We start from the raw sequence: 11,678 nt of genomic DNA on the forward strand, positions 1-11,678 counted from the left end.
AGGGGCATCTCTGACCCAGGAACAGAGAGAGAGATGGGAGCATAGTATCGCCCAAGGAAGGGGCACGTGAGTACTTGCCAATGGTTGGTCACCTGAAAGAACTGACAGGCCACCCGGTAGAGGTGACAAGTCACGCTTGAAGTTACTATTTTGTAATAGGTTAGGCTAAGTTAGGGAACATCAGTTGGAAGGAGAGAGAGAATTAAGGAGAAGGCCAGCAGGGACAGGGTAAGCTACATGTTGTAGGTGAATTGAGACAAGAAGGACGGAGGCTATCCCCACTCCGGAACGCTCGATGTATTTCAGAATATAGGACTTTCATTTGAACTATGTAATCACTAGACTAAGGTCGCTTGAGACATTGTTACCTTTGTTGTGCACAGGAAGACGAGGAAGGGGATAGGACACGCTACAAGAACTGGAGCCACAAGGCATCCATTTCCAGTTGCTTTTGTTGTAATCAACACATTTATAATATATACTCATTTCTGCTTTAGTGATGTATTGTTGTGAAACTGCATGTATGTGACCCCTGCACTACCTTCCCTTGTGAGTCCCGGGGTTGGAGAGAGCTACCTACCGGTGCCCCGAGGGGGAGAATCGGCCACGACCCCCTGCGGCACAACACGCCCCTCCGAAAATTATTGCGACTCGTATCTGTCAAGTCTCAAATTTTCAAAGACTCGTACCGCCGAAGTTAAGCATTGAAATTCCAAGTAAATGCAACGGGATACTTTGCTCCGTTCTGGGTTCTCCAGTGACCAGCAGCTTGCACGTCCCTCAGTAAGACCAGATGTCGTCCTTGGTGCCTGCTGGTGCTGGGGTCAATTATGTTTCAACTTTTGTTAACAGTAATACAGTTCGTTTACATGTAGTACATTATAATTAAGAATGTAAATCAACAACATTGCTGAGGTTCCTGTTGTCTTGTTCTAGTGAAGACGTATGGGAATAACCCTAAGAAGTTGTTAAATAGGATTAGTGAGAATAAGGAGACAAATAGGAAGGTTCTTCCTTTATTGATTTTTTTCTCTCCTAGTAGTGTTATGAATTCGTTGTGTAGTTTTGTTAATAGTGTGTTTCACAATAGTGGGTATCGGGAGGGGATTAATCATATTCTTATTGGGATGAGGATTAACCCTAGGAAATTTCTAATTCAGTTTAAAGATAAATGGAAGTTTCTTGTTGAAGGATCAAACACTGAGAATAGATTTCTTATCATTTTCAGGCTAGTATTTTCTTTGAGGGTCTTTCTTCTTTTCTTTTCCTTTTGGTTTTCGGGTTTATTATATAGTAGTTTAGTGTTGCGAATAAAATTAGAGTGACTGAGAATATAATGAACAATCTTAATCATCTTATCGGTATTATCTGTGGCATTAAAAGGGTGCTCGCGGGAGCTATTTTGGCTTGACATGCCAATGTTATTTATTAACTAACTCTTTTCATCAGAAGTAATTGCTAATTTACTATTTGATGGTTTAAGAGACCACTACTTGTCTTCATTCATCTGATGATTCTCTTACACTTGATACTCAGTTAATAAATGTGTTAGTGTTAACTCTCTCAACTACAATTGGTATAAAGCTGTGGTTTGCTCCGCAGATTTCTGAACACTGTCCGCAGAATAGGCCGGGCCGGTTGATAAGGAATCTACATTGACTGAGTCGTCCTGGTGTGCCGTCTGTTTTGATTCCTAGTCTTGGAACTTTTCATGAGTGTAGCACGTCGGCTGCTGTGACGATGATTCGGATGAACGAATTTATTGGAAGTACAGTGTGGTTATCTGTATCCAATAGGCGAAATGTGTTTTTATTTTCTCTGTCTTGTGGTTTTATGTATGAGTCGAATTCTCCTTTAATAAAATCTGAGTATTCATATCTTCAATATCATTGGTGCCCAATTACTTTAAGAGTTAGTGTTGGCTCATGGATTTCATCTATAAGGTAAAGTAGTCGTAAGGACGGTATTGCAATAAAAATTAAGATAATTGCTGGGATGATTGTTCATGCCACTTCGATTATTTGGCCTTCTAGTACAAATCGGTTGATGTTTTTATTCAGGGTTAAGGTAGTTATTATGTAGGCTACTACTGTAAGGATTATTAAGATAATTATTAGTGCGTGATCATGGAATGAAATTAATTGTTCTATGATAGGTGATGCTCTGTCTTGCAGGTTTATGTTTGCCCATGTTGTCATTTCTAAGAAGAGCTTACGAGCTTTATATATGGAGCTTAAATCCACCGCACTTATCTGCCAAAATAGATTAGTTAATGTTAGTTATTTCAATATAATAATGGTTGGTAGTTCTGAATATCTATGTTCTGCTGGTGGTAGATTTTGTATTCACTCAATTGAGTTTCTCGTTTGTGTTGGGAAGAGAATTTGTCGGTTTATTCTCATTCTTTCTCAGACAACGAAGATGAATATAAGGACTCTTACGAACGAGGTGGTTGCCCCGATGGAAGAGTCAATATTTCATGTTGTGTAGGCGTCTGGATAGTCTGAGTACCGTCGAGGTATTCCTGCTAACCCTAGGAAGTGTTGTGGGAAGAATGTTATATTTACTCCTACAAATATTACCATGAACTGTGCTTTCAGTCATTTAGGGTTTAAGGTTAGCCCTGTGAATAAAGGATATCATTGAATAAAACCAGCTATGATTGCAAATACTGCTCCCATTGATAACACGTAGTGGAAGTGGGCTACAACATAATAAGTATCATGGAGAATGATATCAATTGATGAATTTGCAGCACTACTCCTGTTAAACCTCCTATGGTGAATAGGAATACGAAACCTAATGACCATAAGCATGTTGCTCTATACGATAGCTGTGACCCATATACTGTTGCCAGCCAGCTAAAAATTTTGATTCCGGTTGGTACTGCGATGATTATGGTTGCTGATGTGAAATAGGCCCGTGTATCAACATCTATTCCTACTGTAAATATGTGGTGCGCCCATAATACAAATCCTAGTAGACCAATTGCTAGTATAGCAAAAATTATTCCTAGGTTTCCGAAAGCTTCCTTCCTACCTCTTTCATGACAGATGATATGTGAGATTATACCAAACCCCGGTAAAATTAAAATATAAACTTCTGGGTGCCCGAAGAATCAAAACAAATGTTGATATAGAATTGGATCTCCCCCGCGGGGTCAAAGAAAGATGTGTTAAGGTTTCGGTCTGTTAATAATATAGTGATCGCCCCTGCTAAAACCGGCAATGATAGTAGTAGTAGTAGGGCTGTAATTGCTACAGCCCATACAAATAAGGGAATACGATCTGGTTTTATGCTTGTGGGTTTTATATTAATTGTTGTTGAAATAAAGTTTACTGCCCCTAGGATTGAGGAAACACCGGCCAAGTGCAGTGAGAAGATAGCGAGATCTACTGATGCCCCGGCGTGTGCAATACCTCTAGCGAGAGGAGGGTAGACTGTCCACCCTGTTCCGGCCCCTCTTTCTACTATGCTTCTGGTTAATAATAGTGTCAGTGATGGTGCTAGTAACCAGAATCTTATGTTGTTTATTCGTGGGAAGGCTATATCTGGGGCACCTAGTATTAAAGATACTAATCAGTTCCCGAATCCTCCAATTATAATTGGCATTACTATGAAGAAAATTATTACGAAGGCGTGGGCTGTTACGATTACGTTGTAGATTTGATCATCTCCGATGAGAGACCCAGGCTGCCCTAGTTCGGCTCGGATTAGTATTCTTAAAGAGGTTCCGACCACACCCGATCAGGCCCCAAAGATAAAATATAGAGTTCCAATGTCTTTATGATTAGTTGAGAATAACCATCGGTTAATAATAAGTAGAGTGGCTGAGGTGGATAAGTGATAGATCGTAAGTCTATAAGGGGGTTTACCCCTCTGCTATGAGCCTTATATTCATTTTTGTGATGGCAGGATGCAATTCTGAAGGGGTGGGCAGAACCACTAAGGCTTAAAGAAACTTCTTTTTTATAGCTTTGAAGGTTATTAGTTTTTTTAACTTAAAGCCTTCATTAGCTGATGTTGATAGTTATTGTGCATACGATTATGCCTATTATTGACACCGAGGATAGCATGATCCCGTATACAATAGTTTTTCTTGCCTTGGGTGCTTTAAGCCCTCATTTTGTTTCATCATGTAGCGTGATGAATCTCGAGTAACATATTCGTAAGTAGTAGTACAAGGTAGCTAATGATATAATTACCATTACTGTTATAACTGGTCTAGAGTTGTTTATGATCATTGTTTGGATAACGGCCCATTTCGGTAAGAATCCAACAAATGGAGGTAAACCACCTAGTGATAATAGGGTTGTGAACAGAATAAATTTAGTTGTAGTTTTTCTGGCCTTCGACATTGTTTGGTTAACAAATGAGATATTATATAATCTGGCAGCTGTGGTTACCGCCGCAGTTAAGAGAGAATACACTGCGAAATATATTGCTCATAAATTTCTCCCTCCTGCCAGGGTCATTAATATTCATCCTGTGTGGTTGATTGACGAGTATGTTAAGATTTTTCGTAGTGATGTTTGATTTATTCCTCCAATGGACCCCACTATCACTGATATTGTTCCAATTATTAACACTAGGTAGTTAATTTTTATTAGGTAGGAAGTCAGTATTATAGGCCCAGCCTTCTGGACTGTCATTATCAGTAAACAGTTCTTTCATCTAAGTCCTTCTATTACGCTCGGGAATCATCAGTGTAGTGGGGCGGCCCCTATTTTTAGGAGTAATGGCATTATAATTACATATTCATGGACACCTCCTTTCACTGCGAGGCTCAGGCTAGTTAGAGCTTTTATTACCGCCAAGAATAACAAGACTGACGAGGCAAGGGCTTGGATAATGAAGTATTTTAGGGAGGCCTCAGTGGTAAAAATATTTTCTTGTGCAGATATAAGGGGGATAAACGATATGAGATTAATTTCCAATCCTATCCAGGCACCAAGCCAGGAATTGGATGAAATGGAAATTAAAATACCTCCGATCAAGGTTATTGATAGGAGGGTTTTGGTTACACTCCCCAAACGAGTGTTGCTCTCAACCGAGACTCGATTTGAACCGAAGACTCGTTTGCATGCCGGTGATCTCCTGCTTAACTATATATCTAAGTATGCTAAACATCTTAGCTTAATGTAAACATCTATTTTCCTCTACTCCCTACTTTCAAAATGAAGATCTAGCGTTTTGCTCTGAGTTACTCTAAAGTACTAAATTTACAATTTGAAATTTTGAATTATCACAACAATTGTTCATATTACCACTGTCACTTCGTGTCTTTCAGTTCATTTTTCCCTTGGCTTTGGATGCCTGTGTGTTTTGTTTCCTTCGAACTTTACAATTGCTGCACAATTAACTTGGAGAAGGGGGGTCTAGCTTGTTGCTATCTGATTTGTTGTCTTTCGGTCTTCCTCTGACCCTGTCTCTTTCTCTTTTTAGAGCCTTGTCCGATCAACTGTTCTACCCTCACATTCCTTACTCACTCTCTCTTTTTCTAGGCGAATGACCTTCATTTAAGTGTCTTTCCATTTGGGTTCTTTAAACTTCTAATGAACATCACAAAACCAATATCTTGGGCCACATTACTGTGATTACATTTCCTTTCTCCCTCACTCACACTTTCCTTCACACTTTGTCTCCTGTGAAGTTGTCCTTCGTCGTCATACCACGAGTTTCTATGTGCACAAATTTGGAATTGGGATGTGCTACACATGAAACTCCCGTATAACGCGATTGCATACAAATTCTAGATATCATTCAATCAAGATATTTAGGCTTTGAAAAATTTTGCTAGGTTGGTCCTCAAACGTTGTTGAATGAACAAAAATATTATCTACAGATGTTACCACATTTTCTAGGTTGGCTCCACCCAACGCTAATTTAATTGGCCAACTGGGCATTTTCGAATGTAGACCTCTATATCTTTAAATATATCATACATACAGTTTTAGGCGTTCATATGTTCTCTGGATGTCTTGATGGTCTCCAACTGGATATTGGTGCATTGCTTTTAACATTTTTAATTTTTTTCTTCTGACATTTCTTGGTTATCGATTTGAATATCACGTAGAGTAGGGTATCTAGTAAGTGCATCGGCATTAACGTTCTTTACACCTGCTCTGTACACAATTTCACACCGATATTCTTCTAACTATAACCGCCATTGTAACAAGAGTGAACTTGGATCTTTCATGCTAAATATCCATTTTAAAGGTTTATGATCAGTGACTACGGTAAACGTTCTCCCAAGTAGGTATGGCCGAAAATGTTTACACGACCAAACTATAGCTAGAAGTTCTTTTTCGACGGTGCTATAATTAGTCTCAGCCATATTTAACGTTCTACTCGCGAATGTAATTGATTTATCCTTACCAAATTGCTCCTTGACTTCCTATTGCATAACGATTAGCGTCTGTGGTCAATACAAGGGTGAGTGTAAAATCTGGAAACTTCATGACTGGAGGCTTTGTTATTTGCTCCTTCTATTCTGAAAACTATCTTCGTGTCCCGTTTCCCATCTGCACGGTTGATTCTTCTTCAACAGATCATTAAGTGGTTTAGACCTTTTGCTAAAGCCTGGTATAAATTTTCGGCAGTATCCTATAAGCCCTAGAAATGATTTTACAGTTGCGGTTGTCTTAGGGGATGGAAATTAACTATAGCTTGTATTTTCTTAGGATCTGGCATTACTCCATATGCCGTTACAACATGACCTAAAAACTGTGATTTTGTTTTCAAAAATTTACACTTTTCCTGTTCTACTTGAATGTTATGCTCTATTAACTTCTGAAAGATTTATTGAAATCTGGAATGATGTTCTTGGAAGGTTACGGCGAAGATAATGATATCATCTAAGTAAACTAGGCAACGTAACCCGACAGACTCCATCAGGATAGTAGCCATTAATCTCTGGAAATTTGCTGGAGCGGATTTCACTCCAAAAGGCATGCGTTTAAATTCAAAATTTTCTTTCTGGGTACAAAAAGCACTTTTGCGTTGGTCTCCTGGTGCTAAGGGAATCTGCCAGTATCAACTTGCACAGTCTAGAGCAGAAAATTACCTAGCCTTTCCTAAGTTATCTAAAATGCCGTGAATATTGGGTAAGGGGTAAATGTCTCCAAGAATAGTCTTATTGATTTTCCTAAAATGTATACTTATTCTCCACGTCCTGACGCCGGAAGCTTCAACTTTCTTTGGTACGATAACAATCGGAAAATTCCAAGGTGATTTGCTTGGTGTAATAATGTTTGTTTCAACATTTCATCTACATACTGGTTTATTCCTTCCTGTCAATGTTCAAGAATTCTATAATATTTAAGAGATATTTCTCTACCTGGCATAACGGAAGGAGTGGGATTGAATGCACTGCTGTTTTGTTGCAGTCAATCTGTCACCTGGTAAACAGAAAATATCGTTATATTTGAAACAAATTTCTCTTAACTCGTCCAGACCTTCAGTAATGAGGGGAAAGTCGTAATTTCCCAACAAATGCTCATCTCTCTTTACTGGATTAGCTAAGCGAGTGTTTTCCTTCAAAATAATAGTCATCAGTTCAGGCATCTTTTCTACAAGCATCTCTTCTTCATGAAATTAATTATTAAACAACAATATCTATCTTGGTTACATTGAAATATATTATCACACAAATAATTTTATTTCATATCATTTGCTTTTGACAATATCTTATTCCTAGTTCGGCTGTTGCAAATTGAACAACTGTTTCACTGAAAGGAGGTACGTATACAAGATCCTGTTTCCAAGGAATTTTAATTTTACTGTCATGAAATTCTAACCAATTTTGACCAAATAGCATGTCAATATCTTGTGGCAATGATTTCACCACGTAAAATGGCATATTCTTTCCATGCCTTACATTGTTACTACACAATTCAACAACACCTATTACTGAAAATATTTACCCAGTGACTCTTTGGAAACAGATGTTTTCTCGTTTTATTTTAACATGTGTTAAACTTTCGTGTTTAACCAACGAGATTGTGACCCAGTGTCAATCAACGCCTCGCCATACCCTTTAGGTAAATAATATTTCATTCACTTGATTCAGTAAAAAGGTGCAACCTTCAACTTCTTGAAAGGGACTGAACCTGGGTTGCTCAGACATCCTTACTTTCTGTTTCCCTGATTGCCCCTGCAATCTCTTGTTTCGTGCCCATGTTCTCCACATAATTTACAATAAGTTTGCCCTTGCAATTCGTTGATATATGACCAGGATTCTGACAACGGAAGCAAGTAACCTCTGCAGTTGCATTAACCCCTGGTTTCCTAGTTACCTCTATAGAAGTGGTATGGGTGCCATCTACACTTCGTACATTCTGTGGGTGGTATACGTCTTTTACATATTTAGTTCGACCCTGATTTACATTTTAAGCTCTGAATTGTTCTCTGGGTTTCCTAGCACTTTCCTCTTCTAATGTTATTTCAATCAATTGTTACAATGGCTTGTCCTCAGCTTTCACCCTTGTAATTGTTTTAATAGACTCATCATAAAGTCCTTGAAGGAAGCAGCATTTACTTTACAACGAAACCGCTTTGTTTCCATCATCCTTCATTTCTACTGACCAATTTATCATCTGCCTATTAAGAACTCTGTTTCCGTGGTCATTATCTCAATCCTGTTTGCACATTGTGTTACGTTTTCGCCTTGTATTTGTCTGCTCGTGAACAACTTATTAGCATAAAATCAAGAGTTTGCTGAAGAGGATAGTTTAATTCTAATTTGTCCTTGGCCGTTTCCCATGTCTGAAATTCATCTGGAATAGTACGATAACCTAATACTTTTTTTGCATCTCCCTTAATATGAGCCGAAAGAAGTTTTAAGAAGAACGCATGATCCACGGGGTCCAGAAGTCTGAAGAATTTTCTACGTTATAAATAAATACTTGTAGTTTATTGGGATTTCCACTGAAGGTATTTTTCAATAATTTAATAGCTGTATCTGCAGAAAATCTTCTGAGATTAACGTGAACAACTTGGTCATCAGCCTCAGAAATTTGTTGCATTATTTCAACTTGATTGTTGTGAATTAGGCATGTCGAACTAGCTAAGGTACCCTTAGTTTACTATTTAAGCTTCAGACGAAAGTCGATTTTGGCAGGTGATTTGAATGCTAAGAACCCCTTTTGGAATAGCAGAGTTTCAAACCCCTCAGGCTTGAAACTTATGGATTTATTTGATATAAGTGATTTCGAAATCTCAGCACCACAGTGCCCCACTCATTATTTCCTTGCGAGAAATGGTGACGTGTTAGACATTGTGGTTCACAAAAATATCAGAGTGTCAGATGTCATCGTCTCTGATATTTTGGACTCAGATCACCTACCAATAGTATTCCACATACTGGATCACGTTAAAATTAGGAATCTTTCGGAACCCATTGAAAAATTTACAGATTGGGAAAGGTTTCAAAGCCTCGCCTCTGACTTAATATCACCTAAACTAGAAATTAGTTCGGGGGTAGAAGCCGATAAAGCGGCACGTGACTTTGCAGCCACTATTTCTTCGACATATAGGGTGTCGACAAATAAAATTACACTTTCGGACATAAACAGCGATCTTCCTGGTCTAGATCATTTGAAATCTTTTAACAGAGGCTACGAACACTGTGGCAAGTAACCAGGGATCCAGCGTATAAAACGGCAGTCAATTGGGTCACCAAATCAATCAGGCGAAATACCCGAAAAAGGCACTTGAACGGTGGGAAACAAAAATAAGTAACGCTGAAGTCACACCTCTGTGTATATGGCCCATTGCGAAATCTCTCCTTCAGAGAGACGGACCAAGGGCACCAACTGCTATTCATAGTTCTTCTGGCCTAAAATTTCATCCTTTTGAAAAAGCCAACGAAATTGCCATCTGCTTGGAAATTCAGTTCACGCCACATGACCTGTGCGATGAAAACCATGAAGAGCGGGTGGAGGCTAGAGTTCAAGTTCTGCTGGAAGCAGTGGATGAAAACCCCCCTCAATGATAAGACCATGTGACGTTCAGAAATTAATAAAATCCCTGAAATTAAAAAAGGCCTGTGGAATTGACGGCATCCCAAATGAATGCCCCAGGCACCTTCCAAGGCGACCATTGCCTGCTAAACACAAGTCAGTTTGGTTTTCGTGCACGTCACAGCACGACATTGCAATGTATTAGGCTGGCTGACCACGTTACCCTTAATATCAACAATAAAATNGCGGTCTCAGCTCAGGTGTGAGCGTTGGAATATAAAATTTAATGAAGATAAAACTCGCGGGGTCTACTTCTCTCGTGGTCGTCGACCGCCTGAGTCTTGTCTCACTTTAAATGGTAGAAATATTCCATTTGTAAATAGCGCAAACTATCTAGGTGTAATCATCGATAAGAGTGACTTGGAGATTACACATAGAGATGATCGAAGCCAAGGTCTTCTGAACATTCATTAGTATATATTCCCTATTCAAAAATGAGCGATTGAGCGCTAACATTAAACTAACGCTCCATAAAGCTCTTATTACATCCGTAATGACTTATGCTAGTCCCGCCTAGGAGTTTGTGGCAGACACCCATCTAGTGAAATTGCAGCGCCCGCAAAACAAAGTTCTCCGCAACATTGGCAATTTTCCGAGGCGTACACTGGCATTCTAAATCCCGTTCGTATATGACTTTATAACAAAATTATGCAGGCAGCAAGCAGAAGTCATACAAAATCATGATAATGAGAATGTTCGCAACATCGGACAAGGCGAAGCCAGACACTGAAAGTATAAGAGGCTTAAATTTGTCGGCGGTCAGGCATACGACCGTTCAAGTGACTAGACTGCCGTGGTAGTGAATAATACTGGAAATAGTGCATAATCTGCTGTAGTGAGCCTGGGCTGACAGAGGCCTTGTATATATTGTACATGAAAGAAATAAGTGTGTATGTAAAATTATTTAAATACAGACAGTGGACATATTAATACAGACTGACTGACAAATAACAGACTCGACCTCTCGTCAGAGAGGGCGCCCCAAATGGACAGGGCAGCAACTTTCACAAAGAAGAAAACATCAGCTGGTGCTCGACACCAAGACAGACAGGCCGACTGAGCGTGAGTTGTAACATGACTTTGACTTTGACTAATGTGGGATGTTCCCACGCGTCTCTTACACACACATACGTCCAGCAATACAACACACACAGCCACATAAGAAAGACACATCAAGAGACACAGTATATACACAATTAAAACATAAGAACTATTCCCATAGAGGATGAAAGGCATTACACACGAGTTTGATATACGACATGTAAGATGATATATCTTAGTACCACCAATTATCAATAGAACCTCCGTCGAGTGTAACAATATATATTCTTGTCACCATTTTCTCACATTTGCCTTACATGTTTCGGCTCACAAAGAGCCATCATCAGAGGGAACCGCAACAAAAACATGGAAACACTTGCACTGCTCAACAATCACATAATACAGTTTTTGTGGAAGATGTTACACGTATCGGAGCGTAAAACACAACAACATCCAGTACCCCGAGTGCGGGTATCCCATTTGCATTTAAAATATCACCCACAAAGCGGGTCGTTAATGTTAAAATTAAAGTTAAAACCGTCCAAGTAAAATATTCAGGTTCCTCTTAGTGGATAGTCCCAATGGGGGAGGCGTCAGCACGAGGTTGTGTGGGCT

At 39.2% G+C, this 11,678-nt stretch overlaps 1 pseudogene; it reads right to left on the bottom strand.

Annotated features, from left to right (window-relative positions):
- Positions 1-2,264: 2,264 nt before the first annotated feature.
- The window catches only part of LOC117282868, an 18,482-nt pseudogene continuing 9,068 nt past the window's right edge, over positions 2,265-11,678 (bottom strand).

Source organism: Cryptotermes secundus, unplaced genomic scaffold, assembly GCF_002891405.2.
Source record: "Cryptotermes secundus unplaced genomic scaffold, Csec_1.0 scaffold942, whole genome shotgun sequence".
In the NCBI taxonomy this organism is placed as follows: Eukaryota; Metazoa; Arthropoda; class Insecta; order Blattodea; family Kalotermitidae; genus Cryptotermes; species Cryptotermes secundus.